The sequence below is a fragment of the Notolabrus celidotus genome, chromosome 21, assembly GCF_009762535.1.
Source record: "Notolabrus celidotus isolate fNotCel1 chromosome 21, fNotCel1.pri, whole genome shotgun sequence".
NCBI lineage: Eukaryota > Metazoa > Chordata > Actinopteri > Labriformes > Labridae > Notolabrus > Notolabrus celidotus.
The window spans coordinates 6,732,027-6,747,900 of NC_048292.1; the positions used below are offsets into that span (position 1 = coordinate 6,732,027).

At 42.3% G+C, this 15,874-nt stretch overlaps 1 long non-coding RNA gene across 1 annotated transcript; it reads right to left on the reverse strand.

Annotated features, from left to right (window-relative positions):
* Positions 1-6,088: 6,088 nt before the first annotated feature.
* LOC117805302 lies at positions 6,089-9,724 on the reverse strand. The gene is made up of 4 exons (XR_004629399.1): positions 9,531-9,724; positions 8,813-8,957; positions 7,642-7,715; positions 6,089-6,433 (listed from the first exon to the last, which is right to left on the reverse strand). It is a non-coding gene; the product is annotated as an uncharacterized LOC117805302 (long non-coding RNA).
* Between the last annotated feature and the right edge of the window lie 6,150 nt (positions 9,725-15,874).

The window sequence follows — 15,874 nt, forward strand, 5'->3', positions numbered from 1 at the left end:
AAATAAAAGTGCTGCCGACGGCTCTCAGAGTAAATGGAACCAAATCCGCTCTGCTGTCAGGGAGCCTGCTTTATGTGTAGTTTTAATCCTTTGAGCAAAAGTGACAGCTTTACTTTAAGATAATGGGATTCAAAGAAATGTTACAACCATCTAAAGAGGCCTAAGGAACTTTATACCTTATCAAATCTTCTTAACACCTTATTTAATAAAACCAATATCAAGTTATCATCCAGTGAAGCTGAGGGACTGATTCAAACTTGATTCATGTAAGATATTATTTTTCTTCTGCTGTTTTCAGGGGAGTTACTGCAGACATTAGATAAGATGTTTTGTATTTTGGTCACCAGCTTTGTGTTTTTGATCCAGAATGATGAACTTATACTCTTCTCTTTCTCTCACTCAAAGTCTTTTTATGCCACTCGTACCTTCACCTATTGACACCACATTCATACATTAATGGCAGAGGATGCTCAAAGGGACCATCAGTATTAGCTAATTCCATTCATACACATTCACTAAGTGCTGACTGCATCATTCAGGCCTATGTAGGGTTTTAGGGCCAATCTGATGCAGTGAGCATTGAAACAGACATAAAGATTGTGTAGTCTGGCCGTCTCATAAGTTGACCGGCCACCACCTAAGCAGTCTCAGAACCCATCAGCTATCACCTGATGACATCAATCCACTGAAAGTGACCACTTACTTTTGGATAACGTGATAAAGGACCTGTGGCCATGACTTCCTTATTCTGTGCATCAGTCTCAGTATTAACTTAAGAAGTGTAAAGGCTACATCAGAAAGCAGTGCATCAAGTGCACTTGTATGCATAGATTGGTTTCTGGAGATTTTTTTTTATAGCTATGGTAAATCTATTGGATTATGGCTGATGCATTCTGCTTGATTTGCTCACCACATATAGTGAACGATGTCACTAGGGCTGCAAACAGAAATCTGCACCAAACAATGAAGATTACCCCTAACTTAAGGTATCCCCTGTTGAACCCCTCTCCTGCTTTCCCATCTCTGTGATACTAAATGGGAGCATAATTGACCAAATGAACATCACTCTGTATTGACGAAGACTTTGGACCAGAGATTGAGACCATAAATTCATGAGGAAATTGTTTACTTGCTGAAGTAGGGCCAATTTCTTGTAGACTTCTACACTATCAAACCAGTTGAGTTGTTCCCTGCTGGACAATAGAAGGGGCTGCATAATTTTTTGGTGGTGGAGACCAAAAACGGAGCTAAAAGACAGAACACTGTAAGTACTGTATATCCACTACTTTGATACAAACATTAAACCATATAAAAGAAATGCTTCTGAAACGGCTGGGATTTCACTAAATCCACTTGTAAAAATGCTTACTTTGAGAACAAAACATGTTCCTGCTGCCATCAAGTGGCCAATAAATCAATTCAGGCAGACAACTCACGTTTACTTAAGATAAAGTTTATTGCAGCATACAGTATTGTGTTTGGCGTATGGGCTCCGAACCTCATTACTCCTTGTAGATTATTTAAATGCAGACATTGGGGAGTAATGAGATAGAACTATCCCCCCTCTGAGCCCGCAGGTGGATGCTGGGGAGGAGGTGGGTACGAAGTTTGCACAAAGCACTGAGCAGGACAGCAGGAGCACTGGCAAAGAAGAGGCAGAGACAGGGAGACTTGCAGCTTAAATAGAATGCCAATGAGAGGCTATTGAGATCAGCTGATAGGGAGGATGATGACGTGTCAGTATGAATCAGCGCAGCTCGAGTTGTCTGCCTGAACTAGCTTGTAGGCGGCGCTCCATTTATTGAAGTTCAATTACATCTGGATTTAATCCAGATACATGAAAATCTGCGATACTGATTAAGTGATCTTCTTTCTCGCACTGATTTTGGGTCCAGAACCTGTCGGACCCTCTGCTTAAAGTAACCAGGTGTTTGCATGTAGAGAGCTTGTGTTGTCTGTCGAGCGTTAGCTTTAGCTCTGTCATGTTGAAGCCTTGAGTTTCACTTAATTTACCAGCAGCTCACACTTCAAAAGCGAGCTCGTCATCACATCCAGTAAAACCTAATCCTCCACACAAACAGCTGTCTGTCAGAGCATACAGCCCACATTCATTCACACTGACATGGAGGCAATAAAAACTGGCTGCATCAGAAACCTCAGCAGCAGCTCGGTCAGCTCATTTCACAGAAGAAGATGATGTGTGAATGTAACAGGAGATGCGGAAGCTTCTTGACCTTGTTCTGGGTTTTCGGGTTACAGTTTATCTATAAAGTGAACGTCTTAGGTATGACATCAAAAATAGATCCAAGATGTGACAGACCTTCCTCCTGTAACACAACACTGACCTTTTCTTTTCTATCTATGCATGTCAGTTTTTCCTACAGAATGATGCTGACCTGTAACAGGGGTTGAGGTGTGTTGGAGAAAAAACACCCTCTTTGTTATGTCATAGATCTTGTTTGTCCAGTGATGTTAGCATCATCTTTAAAAAGAGGAAATGGTTGCATAAAGGGTTAAACCCCACAAAATAAAGTTTGTATAATCCACCTAAAATGTCAGGAACATTCCCAAGGACGTGACCCATGTGTCCTTAGTGGCCCTGGACACGGAGCTGCATATTTGAAATGTCTTGAGTTCATTTTTAGTTTTAGCTAATTACCCCTAATTTAAACTCACCTAATTGAGGGGAAACAAACTTCTGGGTGTGTCCTGTTTTCTCAGGAAAGGACACTTCTGAGAAACAGCCCCTCTCCTGCTTGTTTAAGGAAATAACACGCGGCCATGTCCGCCCTCTGTGTCTGCGTACATGGAGCTTATTTATGCTCATTATGTTTTTTCCATCGCGGTCTGACGGAGGCTGTAGAGCTGCTGACCGCCTGCCAAATGTGTGCCCTAGTTGCAGTTGGCAGCACTTCTCAGGCCGCAGTCCAATGTACACAGTGCACCTGTCAGCTCTGACAGCACAGTGCAGCCTTGTTTCATACCTGTGAGGAGACAAATGCAAATTTACACAAAGATCCTCGTGTGTAAACTATCAGCTGAGTTCTGTTTGGTGACGGGAGGAAGCTGGAACAAGATAAAGTATGTAACTGAACGTGCAGAGTCTGCTATGACTCACAAAGTGTTGGCGCTGAAAAGATGGTAGTGTGGACATCAGAGCAGAAAGTTTGCATTGGACCCTGGGAACATACGACAGGACTCCAAAACATTAGCTGAGAGGGAAGATATGCCATATATACTGCAGTAAATGCACAAAAAATGACATTAATCATTTTTAAAGGATCTGTTTTCCCGGAAACATAATATAAAGATAAAGATGGCTCATTCTGCACCCTGGCATATAATAATCTGGCATCCAGTGATACACTTTCTACAAATGTTTATGTCCCCAGGAAGCTTGGGGGCTACAAAGTAACTAGCGGTCATTAGCTACCATTATAACTGTTATTACTTGCAGCAAAGCAATCCTACATAGAATATTTATAAAGTTATATTTTTGGGCTTTTTTGCCTTTTATTGATAGGACAGCTGAAGAGAGACAGGAAATGTGGGGAGTAGAGAGCGGGGGAAGACATGCAACAAATGGTCGACTGGCCGGGAGTCAAACAGGCGACCTCTGTGACAGGGACTATAGCCTCTACATGGGGCGCTTAGACCGCTAGGCCACCAGCGCCCCTACATAGAATATTTTGATAGCAAGATTCACTTAAGGTGCTTGTGTCCTTAGAAGTCTGGCGATCTGTTCGATCAATAGGGTGAACAGCAAGACAGATTATTTGTGATGTCATGAAAATACCTCCAAAAGGCTCCAATACCTCAAACATGGCTCAGACGTGACGTCCAGTGACTGAATTCGCTGAGGGGACACCTAGCAGCTCTCATCTGTCATTTAAAGAGGCCATGCCCCCACTGATGCATAACTTTAATCCTTACTTTAATGGAAACAGGTGAGTAATTTAAAAATGTGGCTATGTGTCGTTGTCATGAATTGAGAAATGACCTACAGAGACCATAAATGTTTTTGTAGCAGGCTGTAAACATGTTTATTTCTGCTCTTAAGTTTTAATATGTCACCATATAAAGATTGACTCACTTTGGGAACCAGCCTCTAGTGGATATTTGAGGAACTGCACTTTTTGGGACTTCCATAGCGACTTATTTCTCAGCCCCTGAGATTGCAGCTATAAAAACCTCACTGTCACATGTCTGTTTTCTTGTCGTTACCTGCTGCTGTCATGTTTCAAACCTCATGAGCTCTGAACTGGTTTCAAATCCTTTCATCCACTTCACAATACATTCATGATCCTGTGTGCCATGAAAGTACATTACCACATCAAAGAGCTACAGTACAGTGTTTCTGATGACCTGAGCTGCAACATGAATTTACATATCACAACAAACAGCTTCCTTTATGAGCTGCTAATTCTAATTTGCAAATTTCCCCTTTGAATAAAGAACGCACGGGTAAACTCAGTGTCTAAAACTGCACATACATTGATGTATATAATTGTATAGATTCAGAATATTTTTGAATAAGTCTGTCAAGTATCTTCATCACTAAAGCCTTGTTTCTTCAGGTTGTTGTTGAGTCATTCCCTCCTGAACGCGCTCTGGAAAACTCTACAGAACAGGTAGTTTTATTTTCCATCTGCTCTCTGGCTGAACTATATTTACCCCAAACCTCCACCTGGTAATTTGAAAGGGCACAACCTCAGTGACCACTCATCTGTTATTACATCATGCTCCTCAGCAGGAGAAAACACAGACATTTAAGGGTTTTTTAAGGGTAGTATTCCAGCCCTCAGCACTGTAAAAGGCCCATATACTGGAAATACACACACTGTTACAGTATATGGGCACGTTTACACTGTTTGGCATCGTGTTGCATCACCTCTTCTTTCAACAACACTTGGTGAATGTTTGGGAACCAAAGAGATCCGTTTCTGGAGTTTTTAAAGTTTTTGACATGTTGTCCAATTATTGCTTTGTTTATGATCTCAGCTGCTCAACAGTTCAGTGACTTATTTTTCATTTAGCATGTGTCCCCTTCTACTACAGGGCCATGCTGTTGTAATTCATGCAGAAAGTGGTTTGGGCATTGTCTTGCTGAAATATGTGAGGTCTTCCCTGAAAAGGCATCCTCTGGATGGCAGCATATGTTGCTCCTAAACCTGTATATATTGTTCAGAATGTGCCTACCCAGATGTGTAAGCTACCCATGGCTTGGACACTTATGCATCATCATACCATCATGGATGCTGGCTTTTGAACTGATAAGAAGCTGAGTGGTCCCTCTCCTCTTTAGAGTGGAGGATACAGCATCCATGATTTCCAAAAAGAATGTCAGATTGGGACAGTTTTCTGCTTTGCCTCAGTCCATCTTAAATAACCCAGAGGAGCTACTTGCATTTCTGGATCATGTTTATGTATGGTTTCTTCTTTGCATGGAACAGTTTTAACTTGCATTTATAGATGCAGCCAATTTTGAGCCCATGCAGTGATTACCACTACAGAGTCACGTCTGTTTTTTAATGCAGTGCTGCCAGAGGACTGAAGATCTCAACCATCCAGTATTGGTTTTGGGCCTTGTCCCTTCAGCATAATTTTTGTGCTATCAATGTCTACTTTGTATAAAAAAACAGATAAACATGTTGGTTTCTGCTGTAACAAAACTGAATCAGGAGGAGACCCAGGGGGAGAGAAGGGCAAGTCAGGTGGTGATCCAGGGTCAGAATCTGGAGGGGAGCCTGGTCCAGAATCCACCGGCAACCCGGGCGGAGAACCCGCTGCCTTATCCTCCTCTCCAATGACGATATTAGTGGCTGAAGGCAAGAGCGATGGGACCTGGTGAGATTTCACAGACCTTTGCAGCCAGCCTGAAACACACTGAGGGAACTGCAGTTCTTTTGCACGTCCACATTGGCTTCATTTTTTAACAGCTTGGCTTCTCCTAAATAGCCAATTCCTCCTTCCAAGTTTCAGACAACAGCGCAGGTTTCCCTTGTTGGGATACACCCTGGTGTTACAAAAGAGGCAGCACCAGCTTTCATAAGGCCAGAGTGTATTTTTATTTTAGATGTTTGTTCTCCAGCTGTCAGCGTGTCAATCCTCACACATTATCACATTCACACACGGCATAGTCGTCCATAACAGGCTGTTCTGCCCTCTGAAACACACTGAAGCCTTCCAGCACCGGGTCAACTTCAACAACAGGCTCAGTCGTCACCAGGGGGGGAACTTTTTTCAGGACATATTTTCTTCACGGGATGGGCACGGAGATAAAAATAGCCTCACTGACCGATGAAAGCCATGTTTGTGCCAACCGTCGCCTGCCACCCACCAGCAGAAGTCCTCAGCACCTGCTCGTCCCTCCAGTTTGTGAGTGTGTCGCATGGTAACCAGCATTCCCATTGTCAGGCAGGGCGGGGTGAAGCTTTAATATGATGACAGGGAGAAAGGATTGTCTCGTTTACCCTGTTTCCTAAGCGCCAACAAGACTTCTACGACACCTGATCAGTGGTGTTCTACAAATGTTTTCCAATGCCGACTACAAAACAAGACCAAATGACATTTAGAGGGAAACTTGGCAGCTGTCTGGATCACAATCACTGTTTTTTGTTCTCCAGGAACTGTTTGGATCTTGTGTTACACTACGAGTTGTGTTTCGGTGGATTGTTTGGGTATTGCATCCCACATGTGGTTTTGTGTAGGCTACAGCAAAGTTTAGTCTAAGTATAGGGAGAAACTGAAGATTTGTATACACAGAGGAGTCAATATTTATATTTCAAGCAGCAATTACCAGAGTTTCTCACAAACTGTGGGTGTTAGTGGATTAAATGTCGTAACGAGACAGAGAAAAGAGGAGGAGGACGGAGAGAAGCAAACACTTCCTGAGTTTTCATGAGCTAAAAACAAGAAGTTGTGCTGCTTTCATAGATTTTTGGTGATAGTTGTCAGACCATCGTGGTGAAGAGGGAGCTGAGCCGGAAGGCAAAGCTCTCAATTTACCAGTCGGTCTACGTTCCAACCAACCCTCACCTATGGTCATGAGCTGTGGGTCATGACCGAAAAGATAAGATCTTGGATACAAGCGGCTGAAATGAGTTTCCTCTAAAGGGTGTCTGGGCTCAGCCTTAGAGATAGGGTCAGGAGCTTGGACATCCCGAGGGAACTCAGAGTAGAGCCGCTGCTCCTCCACGTCGAAAGGAGTCAGCTGAGGTGATTCGGGCATCTGATAAGGATGCCTCCCGGATCCCTCCCTTTAGAGGTGTTCCGGGCACGTCCAACTGGGAGAAGGCCCCGGGGTAGACCCAGAACTCGGTGGAGGGATTATATCTCCCACCTGGTCTGGGATCGCCTTGGGATTCCGAATAATAAGTTGGATTATATATAATGAGTGGGTTGGTAAAGGAGAAGTAGGTGATACTTGGGTCTTGCTCACCCTGTCAGGATTCCAAGGAAGGGATAATGTATGATTAGCAGGTAGTTATGTGAAATAGAATCTTGACAGGGTAAGACAAGAGGGGTCTTGTCCACCTTGAAGGGTTGACACACCTTTAAAAATAAACAAGGGAAATGTCCCAACTTTTTAAGACTGCTAGTATCCTCACCACTGCTCACCAGTCGTAAAGTTTCTCTCACCTTGCATGGTTCGCTGGACAGGATCCAATACGAAAATGTCTGTAGTGTCTGTAGGTTTTACCTCACCTTACGGTCTAGAAAAGAAAAGAAAGGTACTTTATTGATCCCCAGGGGGGAAATTCAATTTTTTCACTCATGCTATTTTTTTGGACATGCTACACATACAGTTTTTTTGGTATATACATACAAATGCACACACATGCAGTGAACATGCTTAGGGAGAGATGTCAGAGTGAGGATACTGCCGTCAACCAGCGCAACCAGAGCAGTTGGGGGTTCGGTACCTTGCTCAAGGGCACCTCTGCAGTGCCCAGGCAAGTGAACCAGCACCTCTCCAGCCATCAGTCCACTTGCCAAACTTTGTCCATACTGAGACTCTAACCGGCGACCCTTCGGTTCCCAAGCCAAGTCCCTATGGACTGCCGCCCCTATGGTGTCAACAAGCAGAAGCTAAATGTGACAGAACTCTTTTCTGCAGATTGATTTGACATGACGTTGCTTGTGCTAGTGAAAGTTAATAACCGCTGTCAAGGGGTTTTGACCAATCAGAATCAAGCAGCTTACACAACAGGAAGATCAGTAAGAGAGACGGGTAATAAATTGCCATACCCACCCACTGACTAAACATTATCCCTAACTTGACTTCTAATCACATCAAACAAACATCAACCTTCACTCAAACTTGTACATTGAACTTGTAAAGTCTACGTTTCTTTCCTCTCTTTCTAAGAAAGAATACAACTTTTTCTTGAGTTCACTTAAAATACCACAGTATGTTTTACAAGCGTGTCTGCAAACTATTGGCCATGTTGTGTCTTCTACCTGCAGGTCAGTAATCTATGAAAAATGGTGAGCTGTGCTTCTGAAAGGGAAAGTCTGAGTGTTTTCATGTGGAATCAGGTTGACAATCATGCAGATGACTGATATTTTCCACTTGTTTTAAACTAAATATCTGGTGAAGATGGAGAACTGTGTGTTTCTGCCTTGTGGACATTTCTCAGCGGACCATCAGATCCTAATCAACATTGTCTAAGCACAAACACAGAGAAAATATGCATGTTCGCCGGATATTAGACACAAGTATTAGTCATCTTAGAAGGGTCGCAGTTTGGCGCTAATTACTTCCAGATGTATTTCCTCCTGTACAGCTCGAGTGGGCCTCTAGAATTACCTCGAGAGCTCCAGTCTCTCCTCTCCAAAACCTCAAAGAAGAGAAGTGTAACAGGAAAGACAGTCGCTTTCCCGTGCAGACAAGCTTTTCTCTCTCTCTCTCTCTGCTTTGATGAGGATCCAAAAAACTGAGGAGGATTTCTCGACTGTAAGACAGAAAATTTGCCCGAGTCAGACGCGTTTCTCTCTGGTGTACCAACAAGATCAGAAGCAGCAGTGACACAGAAACATCTGATACAGATACAACAAAGCAGGGAAGGAAAGGATCAGTGTGTATGTGAGTTTTTTGGAAACCTTTATTTAACCCTGCTGTGTCTAATAGGATGTTTCCATGCTTTGTTTGTGCAGCAGGCTCCCAGTGGTGGGGGTTTCTCACAGGGGGGCCAAAAAGGGCAAACATGGACATGTCTTCTTAAAGGGTAATTCTTGTAATTTAAATCCATGGCCCAATTTCTTACATACTAGGGGGTCAAATGACTAATGAGTACAAAAATATTTGTGTTTCAGTGAATTTCTTCAGCCTGCAGCAGTGGAACAGGCTGTAATGGCTTCTACGCGATCTAAAGTCAAAATACGTCCACTAAAAGTCCTTGTTTTCGTCACTGATAGGCTCAGACTGTTGTTTCAAGTGTGTGACAACATTACAGAAATGATCCCTACAGAGACAGACCTTTATGTTAAATAGAAAGGTGTTTTTTTTAAATAGAAATAATGGTTACATCACTCTCTCTTGAGACACCAAACTCCAAAAACAGCAGTTTAACCTCCAAGAACATGGATGTTGAATATTTAACATGGCCCGCTTGGTTTTAAAATACTGTAAATCCCCTTCCAAAGATTGAATGTGGTCATGCACTATGAAAGAAGATGGCTAGAGATTAATATAATTGGAGCTAAGGAACCCACAACATGGTGGCTGTGAGGAGAAAGAAACAGAGCACCTGACTGAAAGCAGCTTTTATAGACGAGCAGCAAATTAGAGCAGGTGAGCTGGACTCTACCTGATTACCTTCAACTCATACCAGGTGAGAAAAAAGAAGATTAAGCTCCCATGTTCATACAATCCAACAGATAGGAAGTCAAAGTGCATCTCCCACCTTCAAGGTATCGGCTACACTACATGCTGAAGATGTCTAAGATTGTGCTCTTCTTATTCTCCAAAATACTGCTGCGATTTACCGCTTGTGCTGCTGACGCTTCCTCTAACTAAACACACAATTAACTTGTAGATAAATAATCTAAGATCCCTCAAGTGGGTACACTCATGCTTATGGAAAGATCACTGACTCTTATGTTAGTGCTTGTTAAGATTCCTCTCACTGTTCCTCCTCTACTCTGATAATCTGGAGCACACAGTGTTACAGATTCTTCATTTGACAACAGGGCTGTCGGTCATGATGTAACAGCTCCTCTTTTTGACATCAGATAACTCATTAAAACTGAACTTGACAGAAAAATGAACCCTTGGACATAAATCAGCATGATGAGAACTGACTTTAATAAAATGAAACCATGTTTGGGGAAAAAATGAGAAAGTAAAGACAAAGGCATTCACTTCAACAACCTGTGTTTATTAGTACAATGTAATCCATTAGGGGAAGCTACTAATTCAGCATTTTATTAGCTGTATAGCTGCTCCATCACGTGGTGAGAGCAAAAGCACAATTCACCTTAACCCTCCTATTATCCTTGGGGTCAATTGGACCCCATTCAATGTTCAACGTCTCTAAATTAATGACTAACATCATTTTTTTGGCTTCACAATTCATGACTTTCCCTAATTTAATGGGGACAACTGGGAAAACATAAAATTAAAATGTTGATATGTTCCAATTTCCTGAAATCGATGTTCCTTGGGGTCAATTTGACCCCAGGCTGTTTTAGCTGTATATAACATAAGAAATATCAACATTTTATACACATTTGTTTTGGTTGTTTTGGATAATATTGAGGTCACTATAACCAAGGACACTTCCGCATGTGACTGCAGGAGCTGGGATCAAACCGCCAACCTTCAGATTGAGATATAATATTTCCAGCCACCATGTCTCTAAAGACATTCAATGATGAGTCCAGTGTCACACGTTTTGATAACATGAAACAAGGCAGGGCCGACGAGAGCATGACAAACTTGCAGCAGTTTGATGTTCTGTTTTACAAATAAAGTCCTTCTAAATGCTTTAAATTGTGTTTATGCTTGACATATATTTTATTTCAAGGCTATTTAGATAGTCAACAAAGAAATATAAACCTGGACAACAATCAGTTTCTAGAGGTTTGAATTGCTGGGGTCAAATTGACCCCAAGAATAAAAGATGTTAGTAAAATTGAGGGTAACAGGAGGGTTAAAGACATCCCGGCTCCCATCAATGTTAATCTGGTGATGATTTGTTTCTATCTATAAACAGATATCTATATTATATATATGCTATATATGCAAGAGCAGCTAACAGTCTGTACTAGATCAGACATTGTCACGTGTCACTAAAGAAAGCATTTAGATTTCCTCACTCACTCACTCCTGAATGCATCAGAAATGATGGCTCCAGCCTCCTTTCAACAAACAAACGTTTTCTTCTCCTCTTAAGGACAGACCTGACAAAGCTTGACTTTCACTTTTGACTTATCTGCATCATGATGTTGTTATTTCAACAAACTTAAAACCCTTTAATTACAAGAAAATCACAAAAGTTTCTTTTAAGGTTGGCCGAGTGAAGCCTCTGTATGACTTAACAGCTACAGTGAAACTGAGACTCACCAGAAACAGATGAATGGGAGCGCATCTAGGGATGTTATTAGCCAAGAAATTACAGCATTTATTGAACAAACATATCTGCAGGGTCGCTTCTCAAATTGTTAATTGGACTGTAAACAATACAGCAGATGGAAAAGGAAGTCTTGGCTGGAAGGCATTTATTACCAACAACCCACTACTGCAGAAAGCCATGAAGGTTCATTCCCAGTTCTTCCCAGAGGCATATATACAGTAACTGTCAGATGTTAGCTGATGGACTCTGAGATTGCTGCCCATGTGATGAGGGGTGGTTTCCTTAAGTAATGTTTGACCCAGGCGGACGAGCGATCGCAGTGTTTAGGGGCTAAAACTCTAGGAACCTTCTTTATCTATTATTACTAAAAATCCCAGAGGTTGTGAATAACAGCAGCCTATTTGTGTTTTTTTTTTTACCTCACCGTATAATGTGCTTTGTATCTCGGTGTGTTATTATTGATCTGACAGCCTCTGAGGGAGAAACCGCAGTAACCAGGCAGCGAAATGCTTCAGAGTGATGCTGCTATCCCTGACATGATTAACGACCATTTAGATTGAAAGTGAGACTGTGAACTGCTCCCCCTGCTCGCTCTGAGCACATACATGTTCATGAGCACACACATGAACACTCACAGGGGGAGTGTGATTGCGAATATGCAGTGAAGCATTGAGGAGGGGTCGCCCTGGTTTTCCGCAGCCTTTCACTTCATGATCTCAGTCTAAGGGAGGGAGGAGTGAAACAACACACAACAGCTCTACACAGCTCTGCAGCAGTCAGAGTCAATTTAACACAAGATCTCACAACAAATTGTGCAAATCTAAAAAAAATCGGCCTCATTCTGGATGACGTTTTCAATGCATCGATGCCTGCAGACGTTCACGCTCCTTGAATGCTGATTATGTGGAGTGTAGGGATGTTTATGAATGAAAATACAATCTTTAATACAAACAGGCCTGTTTGCTCTCACCGTATTTGTTCGGTGTTGTAACCTCTGCTAGACGGCTGGTTCACAGTCCTGTTTGTTTGTTAGCTTGTGTTTATTTATGGAGTATCCAAACCGTTGCTGGCTTTTAATAAAATAAATTGAAAAGTTTGACCATGCACAGAATGAAGAGTAAATATCCTGCCCCCTCCTTTAACTAAGTCTTTTACTGAAGTGCTTCATTTCTGTTTTGGGAGTTATTTTAATGTTCTTCCTCCTATAAACTTTACAGGTTTGGTCACCATTATTGGTTGAGTACAGAAAAAGATTCATATTGATTTCACTAGTTGCAGAATGTCAGAACTTTCTGGCATTGTATTGTTTTTTGTTAATTTTTTCACACCGCTAAAGCTGAGATTTTAATCAAAGTGACGAAATCTACCTATATAGTTTCAAACACACACAGGGAGGCAGTTAAATCTTTGTAGTTTGATCTCAGAGCTTGGATTCATCAAGGTTTTTATGTCATGTTTTACGTTGGTGTTCCTCAGGGTTCTATTCTCGGTCCTCTTACAAACTAATCTAAAAACACGGTGTTATGAGGCTGATATTCAAATGTATTTTCCTCAGTCTTCTGTTGCTTTGGACACACTTCGGTGAAGCTGTTACAAATGTTTTAGCATGTTTGATGTGTCTGCAGAGACACAACAAACTTTGCTTGAGAAATGTAGATCTCAGTTCCTGTGTTCTAGTGATGGGAAGTTCGGCTCTTTTCAGAGAGCCGGCTCTTTTGACTCGACTCCCAAAGAAGAGCCGGCTCTTTCGACTCCCGAACAGCTCCTAATTTAGGATCTTTTGTAGCCGTATATTTTACCTCAACTTTGAAAAAAAACTAATGGTTTGTCTGTTGAAAACCCTTACATACACTGTTTTTATGAGAAGCCTTATAATTGCCTAGTTTTGTGCATTTATTCTGTTACAAAAGCATTCTTACTTTTGTTTAGTATTTTAATCAAACTTTTTTATTGCACAAATTAACTAAAAATTGCAAACATATCCACAGAACAGAACCAGAACCAAACTCAAGCAAACAGAACCAGAGGTAAGGGTAAGGGTTTTGATTGGGGTTAGGATTAGTGTTAGGGTTAGGGTTAGGGTTAGGGTTAGGGTTAGGTTAGTGTTAGTGTTAGGGTTAGGATTAGGGTTAGGATTAGGATTAGGATTAGGGTTAGGGTTAGGGTTAGGATTAGGGTTAGGGTTAGGGTTAGGATTAGGATTAGGGTTAGGATTAGGGTTAGGGTTAGGGTTAGGGTTAGGATTAGGATTAGGAATAGGGTTAGGGTTAGGATTAGGATTAGGGTTAGGGTTAGGGCTAGTGTTAGGGTTAGGATTAGGATTAGGATTAGGGTTAGGGTTAGGTTTAGGGTTAGTGTTAGGGTTAGGGTTAGGGTTAGGATTAGGGTTAGGATTAGGATTAGGGTTAGTGTTAGGGTTAGGATTAGGGTTAGGGTTAGGGTTAGTGTTAGGATTAGGGTTAGTGTTATGGTTAGGATTAGGGTTAGAGTTAGGGTTAGTGTTAGGATTAGGGTTAGGGTTAGAATTAGGGTTAGGGTTAGGGTTAGTGTTAGGGTTAGGGTTAGGGTTAGTGTTAAGATTAGGGTTAGGGTAAGGATTAGGATAAGGGTTAGGGTTAGGGTTAGGATTAGGTTTAGGATTAGGGTTAGGATTAGGATTAGGGTTAGGGTTAGGATTAGGGTTAGGGTTAGGGTTAGGGTTAGGGTTAGGGTTAGGATTAGGGTTAGGGTTAGGGTTAGGGTTAGGTTTAGGGTTAGGATTAGGGTTAGGGTTAGGATTAGGGTTAGGGTTAGGGTTAGGGTTAGGATTAGGGTTAGGGTTAGGGTTAGGGTTAGGGTTAGGATTAGGGTTAGGGTTAGGATTAGGGTTAGGGTTAGGGTTAGGATTAGGGTTAGGGTTAGGATTAGGGTTAGGGTTAGGATTAGGGTTAGGGTTAGTGTTAGGGTTAGGGGTTAGGGTTAGGGTTAGGATTAGGGTTAGGATTAGCGTTAGGATTAGGGTTTGGGTTTGGGTTAGGATTAGGATTTGGGTTAGGGTTAGGATTAGGGTTAGGGTTAGGGTTAGGATTAGGGTTAGGATTAGGATTTGGGTTAGGGTTAGAATTAGGGTTAGGGTTAGTGTTAGTGTTAGGATTAGGGTTAGGGTTAGAATTAGTGTTAGGATTAGGGTTAGGGTTAGGGTTAGTGTTAGGGTTAGGGTTAGGATTAGGGTTAGGGTTAGGGTTAGGATTAGGGTTAGGGTTAGCGTTAGGGTTAGGGTTAGGATTAGGGTTAGGGTTAGGGTAAGGGTTGGGGTTAGGATTAGGGTTAGGGTTAGCGTTAGGGTTAGGGTTAGGATTAGGGTTAGGATTAGGGTTAGGGTTAGCGTTAGGGTTAGGGTTAGGGTTAGGGTTAGGATTAGGGTTAGGGTTAGCGTTAGGGTTAGGGTTAGGATTAGGGTTAGGGTTAGGGTTAGGATTAGGGTTAGGGTTAGGGTTAGGGTTAGGGTTAGTGTTAGGGTTAGGGTTAGGGTTAGTGTTAGGATTAGGGTTAGGGTTAGGGTTAGTGTTAGGGTTAGGGTTAGGGTTAGGGTTAGGATTAGGGTTAGGGTTAGCGTTAGGGTTAGGGTTAGGATTAGGGTTAGGGTTAGGGTTAGGATTAGGGTTAGGGTTAGGGTTAGGGTTAGGGTTAGGATAAGGGGTTAGGGTTAGGGTTAGGATTAGGGTTAGGGTTAGGATAAGGATTTGGGTTAGGGTTAGGGTTAGTGTTAGTGTTAGGGTTAGGGTTAGGGTTAGGATTAGGGTTAGGGTTAGGGTTAGGATTAGGGTTAGGGTTAGGATTAGGGTTAGGGTTAGGGTTAGGATTAGGATTAGGGTTAGGGTTAGGGTTAGGATTAGGGTTAGGGTTAGGGTTAGGGTTAGGGTTAGGATTAGGGTTAGGGTTAGGGTTAGGATTAGGGTTAGGGTTAGGGTTAGGGTTAGGATTAGGGTTAGGGTTTGGGCTAGAACCAGAACCAAACTCAAGCGAACAGAGGCAGAACCAAACTCAAGCAAACAGAACCAGAACCGAACCAGAACCAAACTCAAGGAAACAGATCCAGAACCAAACTCAAGCAAACAGAACCAGAACCAAACTCAAGCAAACAGAACTCATGCAAACTGAACCAGAACCGAACCAGAACCGAACCAGAACCGAACCAGAACCGAACCTGACCGAACCTGACTGAACCTGACTGAACCAGAACCGAACCAGAACCGAACCAGAACCGAACCAGAACCGAACCAGAACCGAACCTGACCCAACCTGACTGAACCAGA